At 39.3% G+C, this 18,597-nt stretch overlaps 1 long non-coding RNA gene across 1 annotated transcript in view; it reads left to right on the top strand.

Annotated features, from left to right (window-relative positions):
* The window catches only part of LOC120317013, a 129,978-nt gene that overhangs the window by 29,861 nt on the left and 81,520 nt on the right, over nucleotides 1-18,597 (top strand). The window contains exon 2 of the long non-coding RNA XR_005559115.1: nucleotides 7,148-7,215. This is a non-coding gene — a long non-coding RNA (uncharacterized LOC120317013). The remainder of the gene's footprint in view (nucleotides 1-7,147; nucleotides 7,216-18,597) is intronic.

Here is an 18,597-nt window from a genome sequence, read left to right as displayed (position 1 = left end):
ACAGAATATAAGCTACTTAATTAATTGAAAGGGCCTGATTGATGAATTCTTTTTACATTAGAGGAAAAGGAAAAATCAAGACAAGCAAAAAGACTAAGAGCTCTCTCTCTCTCTCTCTCTCTCTCTCTCTCTCTCTCTCTCTCTCTCTCTCTCTCTCTCTCTCTCTCTCTCTCTCTCACACACACACACACACACACACACACACACACACACAAGCTCCAGAGCTCAAACTTTTTTTCATGTTGTTATGCAATTGTCATGTTCCAGTCTCCCACTGACCCAATTGAGATTGCTCAAAAACCTACATCAAGGCAATACACTTATTCCACATGGCACTTCCTCTCTGCATGGATGTGGAAATATTGCAAAATGCTGCAGTATTTCATTTGGAGAAGGAGCTAACTTCTATGTTCCCCAACATCTACAGAAGCATCACACCAAGAGCAATATGGAACACACATCAGAATGTGATTCAAATTTGGATTAGCATAGTATTTGCATGTGGAAGGAAGGACAGCATTCTCAACCTGTGGTAACAGCAAACATATATAGGTACACACACATGCAGTGCATTAAGAAAGTATTCAGACCCCCCCTCACTTTTGTCAATTTTGTTATGCTGCAGCCTGATTCTACAGCTACTGAAAATCATTTTTTTTCTCATTAAGCTACACTCAGTACCCATAATAACAAAGTAAAAACCAAATTTTAGAAATGTCTGTAAATTTGTTAAAAATAAAAAAATTGAAATATATTGGCATAAGGATTCAGACCCTTTGCAACACTAGAAATTTAGCTCAGGGGCCTCCCATTTCTCTTGATTGTTGCTGACATGTTTCTACAAAATGATTGGAGTCCACTTGTGGTAAATTAAATTGATTGGACATGATTTGGAAAGGCACACACCTCTCTATAGAAGGCCTCACAGCTGACAATGCACATTGTAGCAGAGCAACAGCCATGAGGTCAAAGGAACTGCCTGCAGATCTCAGAGACAGGCACAGGTCTGGGGAAAGCTACAATAAAATTTCTGCTGCACAGAAGTTTCCTAAGAGCACAGTGGCGTCCATGATTCTCAGATGGAATCATTTGCCACAACCAGAACTCTTCCAAGAGCAGGTCATCCAGCCAAACTGAGCAATCAGGGAAGAAGGGCCTTAGTAAAAGAGGTGACCAAGAACCCAATAGTCACTATGATTGAGCTCCAGAGATCATGTGTGGAGATGGGACAGAGTTCTAGAAAGATAACCATCACTGCAGCCCTCCATTGATCTGGGCTTTATGACAGAGTGGCTAGACCAGTGGTTCTCAACCTGTGGGTCGGGACCCCATTTGGGATCGAACAACCATTTCAAGGGGTCGCCAAACAACACAGTCCACCATTTTTCCCCCTTTTCCTTAGCTGTGCTACTCCCTTTTATTCTATTGGCTTTTGAAAGCCAATAGAATAGACTCTCTTGAATAGAGTCTAATTCTATTGGCTTTCAAAAGCCAATAGGAATTGTCCAGGCTGTCTCTGCCCTGCTGAGCCCGCCAAAAGCCCCAGTCTGCAAACGGTGCTGCAAGTTGTCTGCAGCGAAGGTGAGCTGTCTGGAAGTTTCCACCCCTCCCTGCTGAGCAACTACTAAAAATGTAAGTAAAAGAGGGCCAGGGGTGGGAGGTGGGAAGCCGGCGGCTGCAGGGAGGGTTGCTGGCGTGCGTGGGGCCCGGCGAGTGCCTTACCTCCCTTGAGCTGGACCAGCTGGTGGCCCAGCCGGTGGTCGGCCTACGCCATCTCTGCCGCTTGCCAGCTACGCCTCGGCCGGTGCAGGGGGGCAGCACCATGCATGCATGGCGCTCCCAGGCAGGGAAAGTCCTCGGCTTACAACCGGTTGGGTAGTCCTCGACTTACGACCGGTTGGGTAGTCCTCGACTTACGACCGGTTGGGGTCACAGCATTAAAAAGGTTGAGAACCACTGGGCTAGACGAAGCCTCTCCTCAAACAAATGAAAGCCCACTCGGAGTTTGCAAAAAAACACCTGAAGGACTTTCAGATTGTGAGGAACAAGATACTCTGGTCTGATGAAACCAAGACTGAACTGTTCAGCCCAATTCTAAACATTATGTCTGGAGGAAATCAGGCACGTCTCATCACTCCCCAATATCATCCAACAATGAAGCATGGTGATGGCAGCATCATGCTGTGGGGGTGCTTTTCAGCAGCAGGGACTGGGAGACTGGTCAGGGTTGAGGGAAAACTAAATGGAGCAAAGAACAGGGATATCCTCAATAAAAATCTGTTCCACAGTGCTCAGAACCTCAGACTGTTCACTTTCCAACATGACAACGATCCTAAGCACACAGCCAAGACAACACAGGAGTGGCTTAGAGACAATTCTGTGAATGTCCTAGAGAGGCCTGACTTGACCCCTACTGAACATCTCTGGCTGTCCATCAATGGTTGCCATCCAATCTGACTGAGCTTGAGAGGTTTTGCAAGGTAGAATGGCAGAAAATCCCCCAATCCAGGTGTGAAAAGTTTGTCGTGTCATACCCCAAAAGACTCAAGCTTATAATTGCTGCCAAAGTTGCTTCAACAAAGTACTGAGTGAAGGGTCTGAATACTTATGCCAATGTGATATTTCAGTTTTTTTCTTTTTAAGAAATTTACAGACATTTCTAAAGTTCGGTTTTCAGATTGTCATTATGGGATACTGAGTGTAGATTAATGGGAAAAATGAGTTTCAACAATTGTAGAATCAGGCTACAGCATGTCAAAATTGACAATAGTGAAGGGGGGTCTGAATATTTCTGAATATTGTTTATACATAGAAAACATACAGACATAATTTCAAGCAAAGATTAGGCATCCTAATCAATTGAATGATTCAAGCAATCCATAATGCTGCTATAATCTTTCCATGGTCCAACTTAAATGCCGTTCTGAAGAATTATTTTCAGTTATTCTGAAAATTAAAAAATCATATTGATGTGCAGTTGTTTATTAATTCAAAATAAGAAAATAATTAGTGGCAGGTATATGTTTGAAATAAGATGTTTTACAGAAATAGACAGTCCCTTTACTATCTTGTAGTCAGTGAAGAAATCAACACTGAAATTTCATTGGATATTTCAGCAGGACCAGGGCTTTTTTTGTCATAGAACACCCAGAATGGAGTTCCAGCACCTTTTTTGAATGGAACCTTGTAGGGTAGGCAAGGCGCGTTGTATGATGTGTATGAGTTCCGGCACCCTTTTTTTTTTTTTTTTTTTTACAAAATAAAGCATCGAGCAGGACAACAACCTGAAATATACCTCCAAATCAATCATGAAGTACATATAGGAAACAATGATGAGGAATTTGGAATTTTATTGACTGGAATATTATTGAATGATCCTGAGAAAACTGATCATTTTAAAAAGTTTACAACTATTATATTTACTGCTGAATTGTAAACTTTTCTTGCCTGATGGTAAGTTTTTATTGCCCTGAGCTGCAATTATCATTCTTTGTTTTGTAGATTACAATAGTCACAGACTGCAATATTTTTTACAATATTTTTAAATCTTTAAATAATTTTAAATATTTTGTGGAATTTTGTAGACTACTTTGTATTATCTTTTTATACTATATATATATTTGTATAATCATTTTTATATACTAACAACAAGCTGGCATTTTATTTTTTTACTCTCAGCTGAGATACTTTTTTTTCTTTTAAACTAAGATTTTGTTTTACTTTACAAATTATATTCATCTGTCATTTTCAATACAAACTATATCAAGAGGGAAATATGAAGATTAGCCCTAGGAAGGAACAAAAGGAGAACTTAGAACTTCTAGAACAGTATTTCTCAACCTTGACAATTTTAAGGCATGTGGACCTCAACTCCCAGAATTCCACAGCCAGCATTGCTGGCTGTGGAATTCTGGGAGTTGAAGTCCACATGCCTTAAAATTGTCAAGGTTGAGAAATACTGTTCTAGAACAAAGGCAAACATTTCCTGACAGTATAAACTTTTAACCAGTGGAATAGACTTCAGAAGTTGTGGATGCCTATTGTTGGAGTTTTCTGAGAGGAGTTTGGACAGCCATTTGTCCAAAATGGTATATGTCCCTTCAGCACTGTTACTCTATTATTCTAGAAGATTAACATTTAAGAATAGAAATTTCACTTTAAATTTTCTTTTTTTAAAAAAATCTTCTAAATTTTGGGAACTTTGAAAATAAACTTCTAGAATTTTTACAATTAAAAAAAAATCCTTTTAGTGAGGTGAGAGGCAGCCCACCTGTGAGGTGGTCCAGCAGCCCATCTGAGAGGAGGCCCAGCTGAGGGGTGGCCCAGCTGAAAGACAGCCCAGTATCCCAACTGAAAAGGGATACTGGGAGAAGGAGAAACAGAGAAGTTTAACTAAGTTTTCATTCTCCTTAACAGACATATTCTTAGATAATATTTTAGTCTTATTATTATTTACTTTAAAACCAGAAACTTTCCCATACTGAGTTATAAGTTCCAATAAATGAGCAGCCGCATGGGTCAGTTGTACTAAAGTTAAAACCAAATCATCCGCAAAGGTTCACAATTTATACTCATTCCTATTTAATTTTATTCCCTTAAGTACCATTGACTCTGGATTAACAAAATCTTCATTGTTAAAACAAATAACAATGGAGATAATGGACATCCTTGTCTTGTTCCTTTTTCAATATTAAAAGTCTCTGTCAGTCCCCCATTAATAATAATTTGAGCAGATTGTTGCTGATATATGGCCTTAAGAGCATATAAAAACTTATCACCAAAATGCATTTTCTCTATCAATAAAAATAAAAATTGCCAGTCTAATTGATCAAAAGCTTTCTCCACATCCGAAAATATAAAGGCCACAGGAATCTGATTATTCTTATCCAAATACTCAATTAAATTAAGAATTTGTCTTATATTATATAAATGTAAAAAATATTTTAATTGTTGCTAGAACAAGGCAGTGTCAATGAGGAATAGACAAATCTTTCCACATTCTAAGCAACTTTATTATTATTATTATTATTATTAATAATAATAATAATTTTAGTGTTTCTTTTAATTTCCTGATAATGAAGACCTTTTGTAAAGTTCTTATAAAAATGATCAAATGAAATTCTCATGTGCCTTTCCTACCCAAATTAAATAGGTATAACTGCTTCCAAGTTTGAACAACCCATTGTACGTGTCTGCTATTAAAAAAAAAGACCCAGGTTCATTGAGAACAATGGAATTTGTAGTTTACTGCATACATAGACACCTGACTGGGAAGAGTGACCTTGATATTTTTGCCTGCTAACAAAGGAATTCCAGCTGGCACAAGCATGCTTTTAAAATCAATTTCTTACCCAGAAATCCTAGTTTTACAAAATTGATGCAACTACTATATACTTTGACTGAATGTTGATATAATTCATAAGGCACACAATTAGAAAAACTACCAGTCACTTTATTAAAATTATGCTAATCAACAATATATAAAAACATATGCTAAGGTCTTATGTTCTGGGTAGAATGATATATTTAGTTGTTATAAATAGTTACATACAAAAGACATGTAGACAAGCTAACAGCAGCACTGAACCAAAGAACTAAGGCATCTAAGAAATGTGGAGGACTTTAAATACAATTAAGGAACCAAATGCAAACAAGGTCACATGGTTTATCAAACTGAATCAGCAACCTAATCACCTGCTGCATACTGTCTCATAAGAAGAGATGGAAGTTGAGAGAAGCAATTATATAGGCAGTGGGGGTTTTTTTGTCATAGAACTCACCGGAACAGAGTTCCGGCACCTTTTTTTTAAAGTAACTTTTGAAAATTTGATGTTTGGTCCACATGGACATGAATCTCCCTGTCGAGCGTAGCAGGTCGGTGGAAAAATCATTAAAACGGTGCATGCGGGCTGCTTGTGTGTCAAGTCCAATGCATGCGTACGTCATCTGGCTGCTCGGCTTGTGGCACTGCTTGTCTTGTGATTGGTCATGTGGTCACGCGCTGAGTGCTTACTGTGGGCAACGACCATTATGTTTTGTTACACATGTGTACAGTGATTGTCTACATGCGAAAGGTAAATAAAAGATTAACAAGATGTGAGTTCCGGCACCTTCTTTCTTACAAAAAAAGCACTGTATATAGGTACGAAAATAGAACATAGGTCACGTCTCTAAAGCCAAGGGTTTTCAACTTGGTATCCTGGAGCAGCTATTTGTAAAAATGTTTTACCTTCTAGGTAACATTACTCCCTCACTTTAGCAACATATTTTTTCTATGGAAGAATATTAATGAAATAATAATGAGCACCATATTCATTGGCCAAACAGCTGTTGTTCTCCAAGCCTGAATCTCCAAGGGCCTTCTAAAACTGTGGCTTTTTGTGAAAAGCCAAACAATTCAATGGGGTGTAAAATAGGCTTGGAAACACTCATGCAGCCTGTCAATCATCCCAAATTGTGTACATTTGGTTCTAATTCATATATAAAATACTTTGAAAATACATTTTTCACTTTTTCTAAAAAAAAAAGTCTACTCATTTTTTAGTGGGCAAATATAATCTATTATCTGTTGTAATAACTCCATCCTATTGCCCCCAAAACTGTTTCCCCAGGAACCAGAAAATACCTGGTTTGAAAGATAGTCTGGAGATAGTTTTTTCTTTCAGAACTCATAGGAATGTAGGAAGTCAATACATGTGAATGGAAATACTTTCAAAAATTGCTTTTTAATATTCTTATAGAAATACTGTGAGAATGGTAGGTGAATGTTTCTGTCAATAAAAATGATACAATCTAATGAAAGTTATGTTAATGTTCGACTGGACAGAATGAAAGCTCCAGATGGCACCTCTGGTATGGGACGATAGCAGCAATCTAAGAACTGAACCAGAACATGTCTCAAAAAAGATATCTTTTTCAGGAAGATTAAGAGTATCACTATTCCTTATAGGTGGCTATTCCTTTGTTTGTTTTGGGGCAGCAAAGATTAATACTATAAGTACATGTTGTCCTTTCATAGATAGATACTTTCTATTTTATAAAGCTTTAAATATGGAATCTCTATTCTCCTCCAAATTGTTGCTATGGTGTTGTCTTTTTAATTTATCATGCTATTTCTTTTTATATTTTTAAATATTTTTATTTTTAGGTAAGATTATGAACAAAGAAGAATTTTCTGGCAGAAAGTTTGCTGATTCACTGAAGTCAAGACTAGAGGTGATAAATATTCCATGTTATTTTTCCTTAGTTATTGGGAAGGTACTATTTATCAGAGTAAATATATAATAGTTGGCTAAATATATAATAGTTTCAGAGTGAAGAGGAGTGAATATATAATAGTTGATTAAATATATAATAGTTTCATCAGCCATAATTTCTGAAAGTTTCAAAACACATTTGAAAAACTTTTTAAAAATTATAATGCTAACAGAGATTTTACTGCATGATATTTTGTAGATAAGAATTCACCAATGCTGCAGATAAGAACCTATTATGAATTACAATATTCACTAGGCATAGGTGTTGTCCCCAGTTCGGGTCTGAGCCTGGTGCCAAAGCCAATGAAGAGCACCAGACATGAGGTGCAGGTTTTGTTTCCTTTTATTGTAGCACTCCAAGAAAAGGGGTCCTGGTTAGAAAATGCCTCACAGCCTGGAGGGAAGGAGAGCAGCTTTCAAATTGGTTGAGAGGGGACATGGCAGCTAGCTTCAAATATCTGAAGAGCTGCCACTTTGCACAGGATTCAGACTTTTTCTCAGCTGCCCTAGAGCAGAGGAGTCAAACTGTCAGCCCACAGGCCAGATGCATCACACATAGTCATGCCCACCCCAGCTCCGCAAAGGCAAAAAAACATCATGATACATCACAATACGTCACATGACATGATCAAGTTTGATACCCATGACCTAGAGGATAAGACTAGAACTAATGGGATTAAACTTCAAGGATATTGGTATAGTTTAGAAATTAAAAAGAACACCTTGCAGTAGGAGCTAACAATCAGAGGAATAGGGTACTGCATGGAAGGGATTCTTCCCTTTCAATGGAGGTTTTCAAACAGAGGCTGGATAGATATCTATCAGGGCTTGTATAGTGAACCCTGAACCCTGCAGAGTGCAAGGGATTGATTTCATGATCTCTTAGGGGCCTTCCAACTCTATGATTCTAAGGCAGAACCATTTCTGCTGAAGAGAATAATTTGCACAGTAGGTTGAATAAGAAAAAGGTTCTCTGTGAAATGGATAACATGAAATTTAGTGACAATTCTGTTGAGAGAGATTCATAATTTGAATCATTTTTCTTAAGAATAATAGTTCTTAAGACCAACTGAATTCTTAACTAAGATCAAATTGGGTTATGTGATAGAAGGAACTGCCTGAACTATTTAAAGTCCCACCATCTACCTATGAAGTTTCAAACTGTGATGCTAGGAAGATGGAGGTTCTGCTGCAAATTTATCACCTAAGAATCATGATGTAATACTTCTTGGACAGGAAGACCAAAAGTATAGTACTAAATAATTTGTCACTTTGGAGTTTCATCTGAATCCTCCACATGTTTTTAAAGGTTGTGATAGCAATTCTAATTAGCAGCTTTCAGTGCAAACTTGTGAAAAATCAGCACACAGATCAGCAGATAATAATGAGGATTATAGTTTGTAATTGGCTGTATGAATCTGTCTTAAAAATAGTTCAAGGTCCCTGTTGAGTCCTCAGCGAATGGCAAATAATGCATGAAGCAGTTGGTAGTTCTCAGGAGCCTCTTTATTGGTATACAGCATGCTGGTTACTACACCTACAATGCCCAAGTTCCTCTGCTCCTTTTAAAGGCAATCCCCGGGCCAATTGGCAACATTTGGCGCGCTTGCACCTCGCGCATGCGCGCGAGTGCTGACGACAGCCAGTCTGGTCCCGGGCAGCTTGCAACTGCCCAGGACCGTTGCAACGTCCTGAGCCTGCCTTCACAGGCTCAGGACACAACACCCCTTCCCCCCGAGCTAAAACTTCAACCACATAAATAGTGACATGCGACCTCAACACGAGCGTGGGAGCCACACTAGCTCCATGTACCAAGTTATCAATTTTGGCTTCCATCCCCCAGTGTTCATTATTCCCAACTTGTACAGGAATATCCTCTTGTTAATTTTGCTTTGCTAGCAGAGTTACAAAATCTTCTAGATATATAGGAGATCTTCTAGCTCTCTGTGACCTCCGAATTTCCTGGTACCTCCAAGTACCCCTTGCCCGGGGGAAGCTATATGTTTGTCCCCTTTGTTTGACCCTGGTGGTCCCTGTGGACTGTGCTCCAATGCCTGGCCTGCTTGCTTGCCCACCGGGCTCGTCAGGCCAGGACTTTGTTCTCTACTTAACCTGGTTGTCCTGCCTAGTTGCAGGCTCTCTGGGTTCTCGGTACTGTCCCAAAACTCAGTTGCCCCCTGAGTGATGCCAGAGGTGTTGTAATTGGGATTCGGTTCCTTGACCACCTCCCTATGTGCTTGCCCCTTTCTAGGAGCAGTGGCAGCATTGGGCCAACTAGACGGAATGTGTGCCAGCTCTCTTGCAGGGTGTGAGTTGTTTGGATGCTCCTGGTTATTCTCCCTGACTGGAGTTCTAAATGGTGCTGGTGTGTAGTGATTATGCCCCCGGGGTAACTCCCTGGCTGGAGTAGGCACTGGTGCCTGTGTTCTAGTTAGTCCCCACGAATTCCTGTTTGGAGCACTCGCGGAATCTTGGAATGATAAGTCTTCTTTAGCGAAAAGTCTCTGCTGCAATTCTCTATGTCTCAGTCCACATACAAATCTGTCTCTCAGCCTTTCTTCTAAATCTTTAAACTCGCAGGGTTTAGCGGCTTTTCTCAATGCAGCAATGTACTCTTTAGCTGATTCGCCGGGCCGTTGGTCCCTCTGTTCAAAAGTGTGGTGCCAAGAGGTGACAGACAACTTGGGCTGGAAGTGTTCCTTTAGCAATTTCTTTAAGTCTGTGTAGGTAACAGATTCTAAGGTGCAGGTGCTGCTAGGTTTTCAGCGATCTCAAATGCATCTTGACCGCAAACGCACAGCAGGGTGGCGGCTTTTAAGCTATCTTCTCTCACTTGATTGACCTTAAGATAGTTTTCCACTCTGGCCACGTAAGACTCCCATCTTTCCGGATGCGTGACATCGAATTCGGAAAGTCTACCTATTTTTGCCATCTTTCAGTAGTACAGGAAGGGTCTATCAGCCAGCTTACCCCCAATGCTTGCTGAATTGGCAGGCAGCTGCTGAGTTTAACGCCGTTTCCTGCTGCTCAGGACTCCAGGGTAAGCTTACAACTTGTCTGCAATCGTTGTAAGGCATCCCATCCTCGTCGCCAGTGTTGGGTCCTCAGCAAATGGCAAATAACGCATGAAGCAGTTGGTAATTCTCAGGAGCCTCTTTATTGGTATACAGCATGCTGGTTACTACGCCGAGAACGTCCAAGTTCCTCTGCTCCTTTTAAAGGCAATCCCCGGGCCAATTGGCAACATTTGGCGCACTTGCACCTCGCGCATGCGCGCGAGTGCTGGCGACAGCCAGTCTGGTCCTGAGCAGCTTGCAACTGCCCGGGACCGTTGCAACATCCCGAGCCTGCCTTCACAGGCTCAGGACACAACAGTCCGCTCTTTTCTTGGTACATTCTAAATGTCTTATCTTCTGAATATGTTAATGCTCTACTAAAGTTTTGGGTTGTTTGCTCATTGCAGAATCTATTTTAATGAGAAAAGCCCTTTTTTAAAAAAAGTATAAGGGAAATCTACATAAGAAATCTGCTAGTGGTTACGTCTACTAACCTAAACTTGAATAAGCTTGAGATGGAAGCTGTTATGATATATTTACTTCTAATTGTAGGGTTTCCTGCCACCTAAGTTTCTTCCTTAGTCACATCTTCAACAGCAGAAAGCTTAGTATTTGGCATGTGCTTATATCAAGGTACTGCACAACTCAAAACCTCTCTCTGAGGTAAGCTGGGATGAAACAGAATGATCATCCAGTGAATTTTCTTTGCTGAGATAAGACTAGAGCTTGGGTTTCCTTTTTCCTAATTCAAATGTTACCCATTTTACCACACAGTCTCTCCCAGACTTTAAAACAAATCATGTGCTATTCTAGCTTATGCTAAATATAGGAATTAATATTTCATTAAATGTACTTTGCATCACTATTCAATTATCTATACTGATGAAAGAGATTAAATCATCACCTTTCTTAAGGACATTTCTTAAAGCATATGTCCTGTTTGTTTATCTTGAGTTGTTTCTTGTGTATATTCTTGAATTATATATTACAAGATTTTCATTCCCTTGTGTTTCATAATTACAGTCCCACAGTGCCATCCACTGAATTTCTAAATAATGTTTTATGCTACATTTTCTCTAGAATGGTTCTAAGTTAATCAAGAAACAAATGTTTATTTTTCATGGGGTTCAAAAGATAGTGTTAATTGGGATTTTTGTTTTCTTTTGTATAAAATCTAATAAAATTATAGTTATTGTTTAAGTTTGGCTAAAACAAGTTTTTGTAACAAGATTTTATAATATAGGTTGACATCTATGTAAATAACATGACATTTAAATTATAATTTATTATTTAATAGTAACAATTATGTTTTAATATTTTTAAGAAATAGTTAGATAAATAAGGCACATACTAGTATTTTCTTTTCCTGATTAAGCTGGCCATATAAATAATATTTCCTTAAAATGTTTTGTCTAAATATATTTATTTTTTTTATCTTACTAGAACACCATAATTACTTATTTGAATTTTACATGTATCTGCAGCCATAGATAAGATGATTAGTGTTAAACTACCTATTTCCATTTTAAATAAATGGTAAGAGAGCATACACAGTTCAAATACTGTAAGCAGGGAGAATCAATGGCAATAAGGAATCATTTAACAGTTAAAGTATAGCTTATCAGAAATAGTCAAAGAACAACTAAACATTGCATAGCTTTATAAATTAAATTATGTTATTTTAAATTGAGAAACTTATTTTGTTTTTCTTAGAATGACAATGTGAGTAGATATAAATTGATTATTTTGGGGATGACTGTAGACACCTGACAGATATTCCATAGTACCTGTTATACTTCTATTTGCACAATTTGAGTTTTCTTTTTTTTCCACTAGGTGCTGTGAAATGGCATGCTTTATAGAGAATACATTGACAGCATTTTCAGGAAATCTAAGTCTAGGATGATTTTAATACCATTCAAAGACTGAGCAGGAAGGCCTGCAGAGTCATTTCCTCTTTTATTTCAATTATTTCACTACAAATCTCATCTCTTAGTCAGCTTTTATAGTTTAACATATAAAGCATTTCTAGATTTTTTATAATTTTCTTTTATTTGGGGGGAGTTGATAAATGTTTTACTAAAATAGTTATTTGAATTGGCCAGCATTAAGCTGAATTTGGATCTTTGTGCCCAGTGGGCACACTAATAGGAAAGGCAATATGACGCATTTCAACAACAACTATATAAGTTTATGGTTACAGTGGATTGTAATAGCAATAGCACTTAGACTTATATATTGCTTCCCAGTGCTTTACACTCTAAGTGGCTTACAAAGTCCATTGCCTGGGACCCAACAAATGTAGGTCCCCAGCTGATGCTGATCCCACAGCATGCCATCTCTGTCAGATCTAAGGGCAAGCTGATGTAATCAGGAAAAAGCAGACCTCAGGTAACAAGAGGCTATAAAGATTAAAATCGGCACCCTGAATTGGACCAAGAAGCAAATTGGCAATCAATGTGGTTTGCAGAGCAGAGGTGTGACATGTGCTGTTCTAGGAGCATACCACTACATTCTGCACCAGCTAAAGCTTCCAGATACTCTTCAAGGCATCCCCATGCACAACACATTTCAGCAGTTTAATCTGGAGTTAACTAAGGCATCAGGCTCTCCATCGAGACCCCCATAGTATCATTTAATTTGCCAAAGAGAAAGACATGCAATTGGGCATCATCAGCATATTCACCCCATGATGCCAGATGAGGACACCAAGTGGTCTCATAATGTTAAAGAAGAGAGGAGAAAGCACTGAACCCCAATGGCTGAAGGCAGGACCTTTCCTCCCCAATCATCACTGACTGGATTTGAAGGAAGGTTTCCTCTATTATATTAATAATCAAATGTAGTTTTATTGTTTGTATCATAGTATGTCACCAAAATAAATGTTGACTATATAAATGCCTTACACAGATATAATATGACAGTACATAGGCTTAGTGATATTTATACATAAACATTTTCAGGCAAGTAAGAATAACGTGGTTAAATGGTGATATTGTGAAATGAGAATTTCCAATTATTGACTGTTTTCATTGTGGGGATGTTAACTAATTTTGGGAAGATCTTGTTATATCTTGATAACATAATTTATTCCATAATTTGATTTCAAATTGATTCACATACTATAATATCCATTTCTGAAAACTAAATACCACCTATTAATCTCATCTCAAGGTGGAATGAGACCATTAGGTTCTTACCCTTGGTCACACCTCCTTCACCTTGAGCCTACCACCTCCGCCCATTTGTTTGCAGCATTCCTCCTTGGCTGGGCCACCCCTGCCCATTCTCCCTGGCCACTGGGCTCTGGGTCCTCTGCCTTGCGCTAAGCTGAAGGGCACGCGGTGGAAGGCCAGGGGCCCATTGGCCAGGGAGAATAGGTGGGGGTGGCCCAGCCGAGGAGGAACACTGCAGGCTAATGGGTGGAGGCAGTAGGCTCGAGGCAAAGGAGGTGTGGCCAAGGGTAGGAGCCAAAGGATCCTAGACCCATCTCAAGGGTATGACTTATAGAAGAATTCAACAAGGCAATTGAAATGGCTTGATATAGCTTATTATTACTAAAAATTTTCAGACTCCCCCTCTTCCCTGTTCCAAAAGGTATGATTTTATATTTAATAAACCAAACTGGCTTCATTAAAATTATTCACTAGTAGATGTACAGCACTTTCTCGGAAAATGTCAAAGAAAGGAAGAAAGTTTACTGCCAGATTATGCCAAACATAATTAGAAATAGGCTATGTAGTATGCTATTTAGTGGAATGAGAAAGTCTGCCAGGTAACATGAATACTTGTTGCTGGAATTTCAGTTGACAAAATAAACATTTTGGATACTATCATTAATTGGTATAAGGGAGCAAACAGTTTTTCTTCTAATATATTTTAGAATGACTTTTCTATCTGAAACAATACTTTTCTCTTTTAGTATGAAAAACAGGTGTCTGTCACCTCTCAAGAAATTTTTACTACTCTGATACTTTCAAGTGAATAGATAAATTTCCAATGAGTTTCCCACAGAAAATATCATACAGGTATTTTCTGGATGGCCATCATATGTTCTTGAAATAGCAGAGCTGCAACTGTAATCCAATGACAGTATTAGAAGCTCAAGTTGCTGGAATAGTTCAGAGTACTTTTTGCAAAGTTTGGTTGGTTCATTGGGTAGACTTTATTAGTTAGGAAAAGCTTAGTCATTCTAATCCAAGGACTAATAATCTCCTAGAAAATTGCTGTAATGATCCTTGATCATTACAATAATCCTTCATGGATTACTGCCTTGTCGTAGCGAAGGGGCTTGCATAACTCAATGAAGCTATGAGCTATGCCGTGCAGGGCCACCCAAGACGGACAGGTCACAGCAGAGAGTTCTGACAAAATGTGATCCACTGGAGAAGGAAATGGCAACCCACACCAGTATCTTTGCCATGAAAACCCCATGGACAGTACTAAAAGGCAAAAAGATATGACACTGGAAGATGAGCCCCTCAGGTCGGAAGGTGTCCAATATGCTACTGGGGAAGAGCAGAGGGCTAGTACTAGTAGCGCCAGAAAGAGTAAAGCAACTGGGCCAAAGCTGAAAGAACGTTCAGCTGTGGATACATCTGGTGGTGAAAGGAAAGTCCAATGTTATAAAGATCTTTTCTCCATAGGAACCTGGAATGTAAGATCCATGAATCAAGGCAAGCTGGATGTAGTCAAACAAGAGATGATAACACTAAACATCGACATCTTAGGAAACGGAAAACTAAAATGGACAGGAATGGGTGAATTTAATTCAGAGGACCATCAGGTATACTACTGCGGGCAAGAATCCCTCAGAAGAAATGGAGTAGCCTTCATAGTCAATAAAAGAGTAGGAAAAACAATACTAGGATAGAATCCCCAAAATGATGATCTCAGTGAGAATCCAAGGTAAACCATTCAACATCACAATAGTCCAAGTCTATCCCCCAACTACTTGTGCTGAAGAGGATGAAATTGACCAGTTCTATGAAGCCCTACAGCACCTTATAGAATCAACACCAAAATGATGTCCTTATCATCATGAGGGATTAGAATGCTAAAGTAGGAAGCCAAAAGATAACTGGAATAACAGGCAAGTTTGGCCTTGGAGTAAAAAATGAAGCAGGGCACAGGCTGATAGAATTTTGTCAAGAGAATACGATGGTCATAGCATACACTCTTTTCCAACAACCCAAGAGACGGCTTTACACATGGACATCACCAGACAATCAACACAGAAATCAGATTGACTATGTGCTCTGCAGCAAAAGATGGAGAAACTCTATACAGTCAGTAAAAACAAGACCAGGAGCTGACTGTGGCTCAGATCATGAGCTTCTTGTTGCAAAATTTAGGCTTAAATTGAAGAAAGTAGGGAAAAACACTAGGCCACTCAAGTATGAACTAAATCATATCCCTGATGAATATACAGTAGAGACAAATAGATTTAAGGAATTAGATCTGATAGACAGAGTGCCTGAAAAACTATGGATGGAGGTTCATGACATTGTACAAGAGGTAGCAACTAAAACCATCCCAAAGAAAAAGAAATGCAAGAAAGAAAAATGGCTGTCTGAGGAAGCTTTGCAAATAGCTGAGAAAAGAAGGGAAGTGAAAGGCAAGGGAGAAAGAGAAAGAAACACCCAACTGAATGCAGAATTCCAGAGAATAGCTATAAGATATAAGAATGCCCTCTTAAATGAACAATGCAAAGAAATAGAAGAAAACAAAAGAATAGGGAGAACGAGAGATCTCTTCAAGAAAATTGGAGATATGAAGGGAACGTTTCATGCAAAGATGGGCATGATAAAGGACCAAAATGTCAGGGACCTAACAGAGACAGAAGAGATTAAGAAGAGGTGGTAAAATTACACAGTAGAATTATACAAGAATGAGCTTAGCGTCCCTGATAACCATGATGGGGTAGCCACTAACCTCGAGCCAGACATCCTAGAATGTGAAGTGAAATGGGCCTTAGGAAAGCTGAGCAACAACAAAGCTAGTGGGGGTGATAGTATTCCAGCTGAGCTATTCAAAATCTTAAAAGACGATGCAATAAAAGTGCTACACTCAAGTTGCCAGCAACTTAGGAAAACTCAATAGTGGTCACAGGATTGGAAAAGGTCAGTTTACATTCCAATTCCAAAAAAAGGCAATGCCAAAGGATGTTCAAACTATTGCACCATTGCACTCATTTCACATGCAAGTAAAGTTATGCTTAAAATCCTACAAGTTAGACTTCAGCAGTATGTGGATCAAGAACTTCCAGAAGTACAGGGAGGATTTCGAAGAGGCAGAGGAACTAGAGATCAAATTGCCAACATATGCTGGAACATGGAGAAAGCTAGGGAGTTCCAGAAAAACATCTACTTCTGCTTCATTGACTATGCTACAGCCTTTGATTGTGTGGATCACAACAAGTTGTGGCAAGTTCTTAGAGAGATGGGAATACCAGACCATCTTATTTGTCTCTTGAGAAACCTATATGCGGATCAAGAAACAACAGTGAGAACTGGACACAGAACCACTGATTGGTTCAAAATTGGGAAAGGAGTCCGGCAAGGCTGTATTTTGTCACCCTGCCTATTTAATTTATATGCAGAGCACATCATGAGAAAGGCAGGGCTAGATTAATCAAAAGCTGGAATTAAAATTGCCGGGAGAAATACCAACAACCTAAGATATGCAGATGATACCACTCTAATGGCAGAAAGTGAAGAGGAACTAAAGAGCCTCTTGATGTGGGTGAAGGAGAGTACAAAAGTTGGCTTGAAACTCAAAATTAAGAAAACCAAGATCATGGCATCCGGCCCTTTCAATTCCTGGCAAATAAATGGGGAAGAAATGGAGGTAGTGACAGATTTTATCTTCCTGGGCTCCAAGATCACCGCAGATGTGGACTGCAGCCAAGAAATTAAAAGACACTTGCTCCTGGGGTGGAAAGCTATGGCAAATCTAGACAGCATACTAAAAAGCAGAGACATCACCTTGCCAACAAAAGTACGCATAGTCAAGGCCATGGTTTTCCCAGTTGCAAGGTATGGCTATGAAAGTTGGACCATAAGAAAGGCTGAGCGCAAAATAATTGAGGCCTTTGAACTATGGTGCTGGAGAAGACTCCTGTGAGTCCCCTGGACTGCAAGGCGATCAAACTGGTCAGTCCTAGAGGAGATCAACCCCAACTGCTCTTTAAAAGGCCAGATCCTGAAGTTGAAACTCAAATGCTTTGGCCACCTAATGAGAAGGAAGGACTCACTGGAGAAGGGCCTAATGCTGGGAAAGATTGAGGGAAATAGAAGAAGGGGACGACATAGAATGAGGTGACTGAATGGAGTCACTGAAGCAGTAGGCGTGAGCTTAAATGGACTCCAGAAGATGGTAGAGGACAGGAAGGCCTGGAGGAACATTGTCCATGGGGTCGTGATGGGTCGGAGGACACGACTTTGCAACTAACCACAACAACAGCCAGATCCAAATAAGATATCTTCTATTTTTATATGTGTGAATACGTCAGCTTCTAGAAACTACATATCAATATCAGGGCATTGCTCACAAAAGACTGAGAAGACAAAGAAATACCTCAAAATTATGTCTTGGGCCCAGTGCTATTCAACATTTTCATAAAAGGGGACTGAATGGGTGTTCATCACCCTGTCCAACAAGATGCCGTTCAGTGGTGAGAAAAATAAGGTCCTGCAGATAGGCAGGAAAACCAAATGCACATGTATAATTTAGGCAATATTTGGCTCAACAGTAGTGCTATGAGAGGATTACCTAATGAAGAGAATGTTTAGGGATAACATGATAGCTCTATTCTAATACAGGTAGTCCTTGACTTACAACAGTCCATTTATCAACCATTCAAAGTTACCACGGCACTGAAAAAAGTGACTTATGACTGATCTGTTAGCAATGATAAAAGGGGAGAGATTAAGAGACCTGTAGGGCTTAGCATTTTCTTGTCTACTGATCATCATTTACATGAAGTCATTGGGTGATATCATTCACCAGTATAGTGCAGTATCAGTATGTATATTATTCAGCAATACATGTTCACCCACGACTGGGGAGGACATACAGTGGAGATTCCAACTTCCTTTTATTTATTTATTTATTTATTTATTAATAAAATTTATATTCTGCCCAATCCCTAGGGACTCAGGGCAGCGTACAAAATTAAAACAATAAATATAACAATAAAAATAAGTGCATTCATACAGCATGTCCCAATCGTATCCCGGCCCCTCCCGGGGACATCAACCCCAGGCCTGCCGGAACAGGAGAGT

Source organism: Crotalus tigris, unplaced genomic scaffold, assembly GCF_016545835.1.
Source record: "Crotalus tigris isolate CLP2741 ecotype Arizona unplaced genomic scaffold, ASM1654583v1 scf7180000017589.2436309, whole genome shotgun sequence".
Classification (NCBI taxonomy): Eukaryota; Metazoa; Chordata; class Lepidosauria; order Squamata; family Viperidae; genus Crotalus; species Crotalus tigris.
Note: the sequence above shows the minus strand (reverse complement) of the source record. Positions and strands in the feature narration are given on the sequence as shown.